The sequence below is a fragment of the Carlito syrichta genome, unplaced genomic scaffold, assembly GCF_000164805.1.
Source record: "Carlito syrichta isolate Samal-C Ts95f unplaced genomic scaffold, Tarsius_syrichta-2.0.1 Scaffold148020, whole genome shotgun sequence".
NCBI lineage: Eukaryota > Metazoa > Chordata > Mammalia > Primates > Tarsiidae > Carlito > Carlito syrichta.
The window spans coordinates 200,944-211,516 of NW_007092116.1; the positions used below are offsets into that span (position 1 = coordinate 200,944).

Below are 10,573 nucleotides of genomic sequence, written 5' to 3' on the forward strand. Positions count from 1 at the left end.
GCTGATTTTTTGATTTATTGTAGAGATGAGGTCTCACTGCCCAGGCGGGTCTCGAACCCACGGGCTCAGGCAATCCACTCACCTCAGCCTCCCAAAGGCGCGGGATGACAGGCTGAGCCACCGAGTCCGGCCCATTATGGCGTTTTTACATTTCCGGCCATTTGTGTGTCATTTAAAGGCCACAGCAAATGTCACCTCCTCGTGGAAACCTTCCCTGATTCCCCCCAGCCTCCCAGTTCTGTGTTCCAGCCCGTTGCTGCCACCCTGTGCTGGAGCTGTCAGGGAGAATCCAAGTTAATTTCCACCAATAAGAAGTTCTCAGCTGGGTGTGGTGGTCCATACCTGTAATCCCAGTGCTTTGGGAGGCTGAGGCGAGAGGATTCCTTGAGATCAGAAGTTTGAGATCAGCCTGGACAACATAGCAAGACTCCATCTCTACAAAAAATGAAAAAATCAGCTGGGCATGGTGGTGCCTGTAGTCCCAGCTATTCAGGAGGCTGAGGCAAGGGGATCACTTGAGCCCAGAATTTCTAGGCTTCAGTCATCTATAATCACACCTCTGCACTCCAGCCTGGGCAACAGAGCAAGATCCTGTCTCTTAAAAATTTAGGAAAAAATTTCTCTCTTGAGATATGGAAAATGGAAGAGAAGCAAAAGTCTTTTTTAATTGCTCCCCTGGCTTTGGCAGGTGTGAGGTTTTGCTGTGGCCTCCGGGTGGTGTTGCACCTGGTGCTGGAGGCAGCTGTGACCATCACCAGGGGTCTCCCGTGGTCCCCATGCCCTCCTGACCCTCTGTACACTTGCCATGACCCTGAGACCCCAGGATGATATTCCCTGACCTTCTTGCCTCTGACTCTTTTAATGGTTTGAAGCTCTTAATTCTCTGTATTAAATACTTTCCTGCGTGAAATGCCCAGAGAGGGTCCTGGCCTCCCATTCAAGGAAACCTTGAGTGAGGCACCATTTGCTACCAGAAGTCACTTCAGGACACAGGGCCTCACAGACAGAAGTCGAAGACTGGTGATACAAAGTGATGATCTCATTGTTGTGTTGTGGGTTCAGCTGTGCCCCCCCCCCAGATCCACATGCTGAAGCCCTTCCTAGCCTTAGAACCTCAGAATGTGACCTTCTTTGGAAATAAGGTAGTTGCAGATGTAATTAGCTAAGAGGAGGTTACAGTGGATTGGGTGGGCCCTAATCTGACATAGCTGATGTCCTTATATAAAAGGGGAGACTTGGTCACAGAGACATCCACACAGGGAGGACACCACGGGAGAATGAAGGTAGAGATGGTGACGCTTCCATGAGCCGAGGAATGCCAAAGGTTGCCAGCCACCACTAAGAACCACAGCCGCAGAAAGAACTCACCCCGCTGACACTTTGCTTCTGCCTTCTGGCCTCCTGTGCTGTGAGGCAGAACCCTTCCGTGGTGTGTGCCGCCTGGTATGTGGTAATTTGTTCGGACTGTCCTAGCAGACGGTACAGTCTGTGACAAATTGGGGGCCAGTTGTCTCAGCAAGCCGGGGAAAGACACTTCTCTGCAATTGCCCAGAGTGAAGTGTTTCTGGAAAGCCAGATTTGGGGAGACTAAGATGTGTCTGCAAAACAGCATTGTCGTGGAAACTAGGGCTGTGAGGGCCGCAGGGTGGGCTGGTGATTTCTGACAGCCCTGGAAAGATTACATTTTCTAAGATGACACACAAGGGACTTTCCATTCTCGGTTCAAGTTAGAGTGAGAAAATCAGAAAATGTGTAGGACTTTACCGTAGGAGAAAATCTTATTTCTTGTAGCAAGACTGTTGGATCTGAAAGTCGTTTCCCAAGTTCTGTCCTGCGGGCTGTAGGATTACATGGAAATTGAATTCTCAGCCTCGCCAGGGCGCTCAGGCAGAAGTCAGAGCACAGAGCAGGAGAGTCAGAAGGGGAGCTGTCGAGTGGGGCACCTTGTCGCCTTCCCCAGAACCCCACTGGCCTTTCCTGCTGGCGGGAGCAGCCCTCCTCCCTTCACTTGAAGGCCTCGCCTGGAGGACTCACCTGCCCAGGGAGCCGGTTCCCCTCAAGGCCCAAGCCCCTCACCCCTGGCTGCCTCCAGACCGGAACCTGGAGTGAGGTCCCAGCTGACTCCAGGGATGTGAGTAAAAACTTGTCACTCTTGCCGGGCGCGGTGGCTCAGCCTGCAATCCCGCGCCTTTGGAAGGCCGAGGTGAGTGGATTGCCTGAGTCTGCGGGTTCGAGACCCGCCTGGGCTGGCGAGACCTCATCTCTACAGTAAATCAAAAAATCAGCTGGGCGTGGTAGTGCGCGCCTGTAACTCCAGCTACTTGGAAGGCTGCGGTGGAAGGATCACCGGAGCCCAGCAGGTCGAGGCTGCGGTGGCCGGGAGCGGCCACTGCACTCCAGTCTGGGCGACAGAGTGAGACTCCAACTCAAAAAAAACAAAAAACAACAACAACAAAAAACTTGTCACTCTCCACGAAGACCAAGATTTTGCTGACTTAAGCTGGAGAATAATAGGAAGAGTGGATTCTCAGTGCCACCAAGAGTGGATGGGAGCCATGCTAGACAGGTGGACGTTGCTGGGAGACTCTGGGTTCCATTGTCTGCCTGAGCATCTGTGAGTATCCTGAGAAGTGTGTTCCGTTTGCTGCTGGAAACTTGGACTGAACAGTGGCCCAACTGAGATGCCAGAGATTCCCTTATGCAATACAGAGAAAATAATCCAGACACTTAGGGGGCTAGGAACATTGGCATGGAGTCATCAGAGCAACCCAATCACTGAGGCCCTCCTTGTGTCCCCAAAGCACTCCCTTCAAAAAGCCCCAGGACTCACCAGCGAGGAGCCCTTGAGCTCTTCAGGCCAGGGTGATGGTGCAAGATGCCGCCATCACAACTCATGGGACCCCGGAGTGGCAGAGACCAAGAGGCCCAGAGAGGGTGGGCTCAGTGACTGAAGGGGCAGTCAGCTCGGCGCACTCAGCAGGAGGAACAATGCTGCAGAGATCTTGGGCATTGGCCAATTGGCCAGGCGTCCCCAGAACCGAAAAAGATGGATAATCTATTGAAGCTGAGTTTGATCACTTAAAAGACCCAGATCTTCCATGAAGTACCTTCAGGGAGAGTCACGATCTCCCATCCAATTCCAGGACTGGGTCTCGAAGAAGGAAGAGAAATGGGCGCCTCCGTGGAAGGACTCCACGAGGTATCTAAGTACGACATGTTCACGTGCACTTCCGATCTCTCCACTGCCTTCTCAAGGGACTTACAGTCATCCCTTCGGTTACCTATTGCTGCATAACAAACCACCCCAAAGCTGAGTGGCTTAAAACCATGACAACCATTTATCTGCAATCTAGGCAGAGTCGATAGGGAAGGCTCATCTCTGTTCCCTGTGACATCGGCTGAGTGGCTCAGCCGACGGGGGTCTGGAATTCCTCCCAAGATGGCTCATTGCCATGGCTGGCCGGTTGGTACCTGGTGGTTCCTCTCCAGGGGCCTCTCCATGGGCTTGGCTCCTCCTGACTTGATGGCTGAGTTCCAAGAATGAGCCTCCCAAGAGGCACCCGATGGGAGCCGTGTCGTCTTTTGCGACTTGGTCTTGGGAGTCACATAGCATCACTGCTGCCATCATTAAAGGCTCCCCCGTCGGCTTTGCCATGGGGGAACTGGGCCCCGGGCAGGTTTCTCCTTCGCCAGCTAGCGCAGTGCTGGGCTTCGTCAGCAGAGGGCGTCGGAGGTCGCAGCAAAGCCTAGCAGAGGAAGGGGCTTCCCTTCCTGGTTCCTCCTATGGGGCTGCCGCCGGTGGGCCCGCACACAGGAGGCTCTTCAGAGGGTTTCTCTGCCACCCATGGGCTGCTTCTTGCAGACACCCCCAGTCTGTCACACTCCCCAGCAAAATTCTCAGCCACCTGGTGGGAATTCCTGTTGGAAGAGCTCTGGCCCAGATGCACCCCTCATGAGTTTCTTGGCTGACAACGGGTAGGTTGTCCCACAGATGGGTGCTGGCTTTCACCCCTTGGCAACTCTCTTCACCACGGGGAGGCTGCGGGTTCCTGGGGCAGCCGCACCCTCTCCAACAAAGCCTGGGCCCCAGCCTAGGATGGAGCGTTCATTCTTCCAAGTTCTTAGCTTCTTCCTGTATGCTCACCCTCTGTCCTCGAAATAGTGGCTGCCTCTGGGGCTTGCTATTCCTGGACTCCTTAGAGCTCTCTTATACCCTTTCAATACTTACTCATCTTTTTCCAGGTTACAATTCTTCCTATTAAATCTTCCTGTTCAGACTACTGGTGTGGTTCCTGTCTCCTGACTGGAGCCTGGTGATCTGGAATTAGTACCAGGAGTGGGGTCCAGGAGACAGCCCTTCAGAGATGGAACTCGGGGATGGTTTTGATCATGCCCTTGGCTTGAATGTGCTGCAGAGCTTACTGCCAATGGAAAATGGGGCACGGCCAGGTGCGGTGGATCCAGCCTGTCATCCCAGCACTTTGGGAGCCCGAGGCGTGAGGATCGCCTGAGCCTGAGGGTTCAACACCAGCCTGGGCAACATGGTGAGACCTCATCTCTACAATAAATCAAAAAAAATTAGCCGAGCGTGGTAGTGCGCGCCTGTAGTTCTGGCTACTTGGAAGGCTGAGGCGGAAGGATTGATCGCTGGAGCCCAGCAGGTCGACGATGGGGTGGCCGGCTGTGAGCGTGCCACTGTACTCCATCTGGGCAGCGGAGTGAGATTCTAACTCAAAAAAAAGAAAAAGAAAAAAAAATGGGGCATTTGTGCCCCAGTGGCATCCGGTGGCACCAGATGAATGAAGCTGATGCCTCTGGATGTGTGTAATAAAATGCCAGTTGACCTTGTATCAAGGGAGCCCACGTGGCTGCCACACTTCACCATAAGGCAATAAGATGGCCACTGCAGGGACCATCAGGGTGGATGGGATCCTCCTAATGCACCAGGGTGTTCACAGAAATCACATGGCAAGCACACCACCTTCCGCCTCAGCTCAAGTCACCTGAGAAGCAGAGACCAACCGTGGCAGCCCTAGGAGAAACTCTTCCTTCCTGAATCTACAAGGCAGAGACTGTGGAATATCAAAGTCAGCATCTGATTATGCATGCCACAAGTCATAGTGTCAGCTGAGCTCACAGCCTTGCCAGCTTCCTCACTGGCAGGTCAGGACATCAATGAGAAAGATTGGACCCCTGGAATTCAGGATGGAGACCACCACCTGGGCTTCAGTGGAGCAGATGTCCTTGGACTGCCCGGGTCACTCAGAGCCTCTCTCACCAGGAGATTGGCGATGGCCACGGTGACTGACTGTCCTGAACTTTAAACCCTTTGTGAGTCGGCCTGTGAGACCCTCATGAGAGGCTGCCCATCTTCCCCGAGACACACCTCTCGTTGCCAGAAAACCTACAATTAGTGTCAGATTGCAGGAGTCAGGTGTACAGTTGGACACAGGAGAAAATAGCTCATGCCAGGGGCTGGGAATTTTTTTCTGTAAAAGACCAAATAGTAAATCTTTTTTCACTTTGTGAGGCTCAGATGAACTCTGTCCACCTTGTTCCTGCCTCCTTCTTCCTCCTCCTCCTCTTTCTCTTTCCCCTTTCGCCTCTTTCAGCGTTGTTATCGTGAGTGTGTGTTTTACAATCTTTTAAAATGTGAAAACCACTCTTAGCTCACAGGCTGTACAAAAAATAGACTCCAGGCCAAATCTGTCCCCTAGGTTGTAGTTTGCCAGACCCTGGCTTGTGTACTACAAGAATTCAGAGACTGTTTAGAGATATATTGGCAGCAACCCAGAGACTCCGTGGGAGTGGACTCTAGGGGTGTGAGAGCCCTGGAATGCTAGATGAGGCTGGCTTCACCGATCTGAGGGCCACCACAGCCGGCAACTCCCTCACATGACCGAGGTGTGAACTCACCATGGCTGGCGGACAGTGAGCCTGAGATGCCCAAGCTTCCAGGAATGACTTGGAGGAGAGAGTTCAAGACCCAGGGAGAGGAATGTGGGCTGGCTTCAGCAAACGTGGCCCTCACACCCACACCCCCCACCCATCCAGGGGAGGCCAGAAGGCTCCACCTTCACCAGGGTGCGAGGGACACATGAGCAAAGGGCTCTGCAGCCTGGAAAGTTCTGCTACTGTGTGACCACGAGAGTGGGGGTGCCACTCTTGAGGGGACTCACTGATGTCAGTGGGAGCCATGGGATCCCAGAGCAGCAGAGGCCAGGAGGCGACAGCTGCCCACCCAGGGCAAGGTAGGCCGCAATCTGTGAGGGGCAGCAGGACTTACTGACCGGTGGAGCGCGAGGCCTGCCGGGATCTCTGGAATGAAATAAAGGGTCAGTCAACTAGATGTTGCTTGCCCGGCACCACAGAAACAAAACTCTAGGTCTGGTGGCCAAACCTGATTTGAGTTACCACAGTGAACAGCCACTGCCTCTCACCCGTGTCCAGGCTGAGCCAGTTCACAGACCTGGAGTCCCTAGTTGAGGACTGGGTCCCTTGAGGAGAAATCTGGAGCACTGCTTCAAGGGACACCAGCAAGTCACCTGCAGGCCCTCCCCAGAGAGATCTGCACCCGAGTCCTAAAGTAACTGCCCAGCGGGAGAAAGGGAGTCCCCCAGCACCTCAGGGATGGCAAGACACCGCCTTTAGGGGTCTAACTCCTGGGGACTCAAAACACTGCTATGAGCCACTAGTTGCAGGGGTGTCAGACGGTATATGGAGCCTCAGCCCAAGTTTCACTCACACTGGGGCCACAGACCCCTCACACAGTGTGTCCCCCAGTCCTGGAGTGTGTAGTTGAACCAGACATCATGAGCACCGGCACATACCCCACATGGCTTCTCCTGGGGCAATTAGAGTAGGAAGGGCTCAGTGCAAGCCACCAAAACGTCCCTTCTCTGCCCAGACAGTAAACTCAGAGCAACACTGCACCCCTGGGGAAACCGCAGAGATGAGCATTACCAGCAAAGATGGGAAAGACAGGTGTGGCAACATCTGTCCCCGTCAAACCCACCTGCTTGGTCTACACAGAGGTCAGATGGATCTCACAGAATAACAGGATTAGTGGAAATTCCATTAACTGCAGTAATCCCAGCTGCTGCCGCACCACAAGGAATATCTTTCTTACAGAAAATTAATACCACCACCACCAACCCCCTCGACCGGCACCTGGCACACAGCTTGTTACTTGGCTGATTTTTTTTCCTCCACACCACTTTGCAAATACCAGCAAAAATGTTTGCTTCTCCCCGGCCAACATACTTGCCATAGCCTTTCCTTGGGACTGTCTGCAGAGATCTTGGTCACACTGCAGTCCCACAAATGTCACACTGATCTGTGGATGACATGCGTATTGGGTCCGAGGAGCAGGGAGTTGCCAGTATACCAGATGTCTTAGACACAAACCAGAGGGCAGGAGATAAACTCTGCCAAAATTCAGGAGCCCCTCACCTCAGGAAGGTTCTGGGGCCCAAAGGTCTGGAGCCGGTGACTTTTTTTTTGAGTCGGAGTCTCACTCGCCCAGGCTGGAGTGCAGTGGCATGCCCACAGCCACTGCAGCCTCAACCTGCTGGACTCAAGCAATCCTTCTGCCTCAGCCTTCCAAGTAGCTGGAACCACAGGCATGCGCCACCATGTCCAGCCAATTTTTTCTTTTTTCTTTTTTTTTGGATTTGAAGTCTCACTGCGTCACCCAGGCTGGAGTGCAGTGGCACACTCACAGCCACCACAGCCTCAACCTGCTGGGCTCCGGCGATCCTTCCACCTCAGCCTTTCAAGTAGCTGGAACTACAGGCATGTGCTACCATGCCCGGCTAGTATTTTTTGATTTATTGTAGATATGAGGTCTCACCGAGTTGTCCGGGCGGGTCTCGAACCCGCGGGCTCAGGCAATCCACACACCTCGGCCTCCCAAAGCGCTGGGATTACAGGTTGAGCCACCAAACCCGGCCTAATTATTTTATTTATTGTGGAGACAAGGTCTCATCAAGTTGCCCAGGCTGGTCTCGAACCCCTGGGCTCAGGCAATCTTCTCACCTCCGCCTTCCAAAGTGCTGGGCTTGCAGCCATGAGCCACCACACCTGGCAGTAGGTGACAATTATTTTTCTTTCAAGAAAGTTTCTGGCTTGCTATCAGGCCTTGTAGACACTGAACAGCTACCTAGGGGACTTCCATCACACAACATGAGTGCCACTCACTGAAGCCCCTGCCACAAAAAGGGGCACAGGTAGCAGCAATCTACCACTGAGTGAACATGGAACAAAAGAGACTGGAAGGCACAAGGCAGCTGCAGGGACACGGCCCAGATTTCTTTACACCAACCCCTGCCACGTCACTTCCTCTCCCCCAGGCCATGCCTCCTGGGGAGTTCCTCGTGTCCAGCTGAGTGGGGAAGGAAAACTTCAAGCTTGTTCACAGTTGGGTCTGCACAATGCGCTGGTCTACAGGGCTGTGGCATCACACCCGTTTAGGGGTGTGTAGTGTGTTTGAGTTACTATAAAAAAATACCTGGGCTGAGCTCCGTGGCTCAGCCTGTAATCCCAGCTCTTTGGGAGGCTGACGCGAGTGGATTGCCTGAGCCCGCAGGCTCAAGACCAGCCCGGGCAATTTGGTGAGACCTCATCTCTACAATAAATCAAACATTAGCCGGGCATGGTAGCGTGCACCTGTAGTTCCGGCTACTTGGAAGGCTGAGGTGGAAGGATCGCTGGAGCCCAGCAGGTCGACGCTAGGGTGGCCATGAGCGTGCCACTGCACTCCAGCCTGGGCGACAGAGTAAGACTCCAACTCAAAAAAGAAAGAAAGAAAGAAAGAAATACCCGAGGCCGGGTGATTTATTTGGCTCGTGGTTCAGCTGACTCTACAAGAAACATAGTGCTAGCATCTGCTACTGCTGAGGCTTCAGGAAGCTTCCACTTATGGTGGAAGGCAGAGGGGGAGCAGGTATGTCACATGGCGAGAGCAGAAACAAGAAAGAGACAGAGAGAAGGAGCTGCCAGTTTCTGTTAAACACATTTGCTCTCAGCTGTGCGCAATGGCTCATGCCTGTAATCCCAGCACTTTGAGAGGCTGAGGCAGGAGGATTGCTTGAGCCCAGGAGATCGAGACCAGCACTGGACAACATAGCGAGATCTCATCTCTACAAAAAAATTTTTTAAATAGCCAGACATAGTGGTGCGTGCCTGTAGTCCCAGCTATCTGGGAGGTTGAAGTAGAAGAATCATCCGAGCCCAGGAGGTCAAGGCTGCAGTGAGCTGTAATTGTGCTACTGCACTCCAGCCTGGGGCGAGAGAATGAGACCCCAGCTCAAAAAAAAAACAAAAAACCTCACGTGAACTAATAGAGCAAGAACTCACCCGTGACCGCAAAAATGGCACCAAGACCTTCATGAGGGACCTGCCCCATGACCAAATCACCTCCCAGTAGGCCCCACGTCCAACACTGGCCCCACATTTCAACATAAGATTTGGAGGGGACAGCATCCGAATAGTATCAAGGGGTGACCCTGAAAAGCAGTGATGGAGGAGAATCCCCCGGTGGACAGCACTTCAAGGGGTGCATTTGGCTGTCCACCATCCGTGGAGTGGGAGATGGCCGGAAAGGCAGATGGCTGTGGGATCAGAGGCAGCTACTGATGGCTTGACTGATAGTCAGGAACTTGGGAGAAACGAGAGAAGAAGACTGCCCAAATGGAAATGTGGCTGGAGCTCTTGGAGTGGGCCCAGACATCTGTGTCCTATGAGAATGCTCACCAAAGTTATATGGTCTGATCCAACCATCAGCTGCTTCCCTCATGGTCAATCAATATTAGAGGCAGAGAGTTGGGAGAAGAAGTCTATTCTGATACCAAAGAATCAGGGAACAGGCATCTGCCAAGAACCTGTTCATTTAGGCATAGTTTTCATCCAGTATTTATAATAAGGCATACAGTTTCTTGTATTTTTCCCGCTATTGATTAACAATAACTGTGTGTCTTATGACCATTACTAAGTTTCTTTCTTATCTGTGTTTTAAACCCCGTGCTTAGATTTCATCAATCCTGCCATTTTTCTAAGTTAACAATTTTCCTTGGACATTTCAGGGCTGTGTTCCTTCCAGATGGTTACAGTTCCTTCTATTCATATTAGGGAGTTCTGGTTCTCAGGGCTTAACATAGATTCAGCACAAAGCATGGAAGGAATCAGCTGTTATCTAAGGGCTAAGAACAGATTCTTTCTTGGGTTTTCATTGGGAGTTTTTGCAGGGCTCGTTTCTTATCTAGGTCCGGCAAGGCTCTTTCAGGGATGTGTAGCTTCCTGCTTCCTGCTTATCAGGGGGCTCAATGTGAATAATTATATTCCTTTAATACCAGCAACAGTTACTAGATCCAAGGACAGCGAAGGGGGAGAAGAGGAGGAATGTGTATTTTTTAATCCAAACTGCAAGCCATTCTAAGTAATTACTAGAATTTCTTCTATTACCTAAAAAAAAAAAAAAAAAATGGTGGTTCCCTTTGGCCTATAAGAAAAGAGCACACCGGCCAGGCTTGGTGGCTCAGCCTGTAATCCCAGCGCTTTGGGAGACTGAGGCGAG

At 52.3% G+C, this 10,573-nt stretch overlaps 1 protein-coding gene across 1 annotated transcript in view; it reads left to right on the plus strand.

The window, feature by feature from the left end:
- Positions 1–10,573, plus strand: part of CHMP6 (charged multivesicular body protein 6) — a 21,798-nt gene that overhangs the window by 696 nt on the left and 10,529 nt on the right. The window lies entirely within an intron of this gene.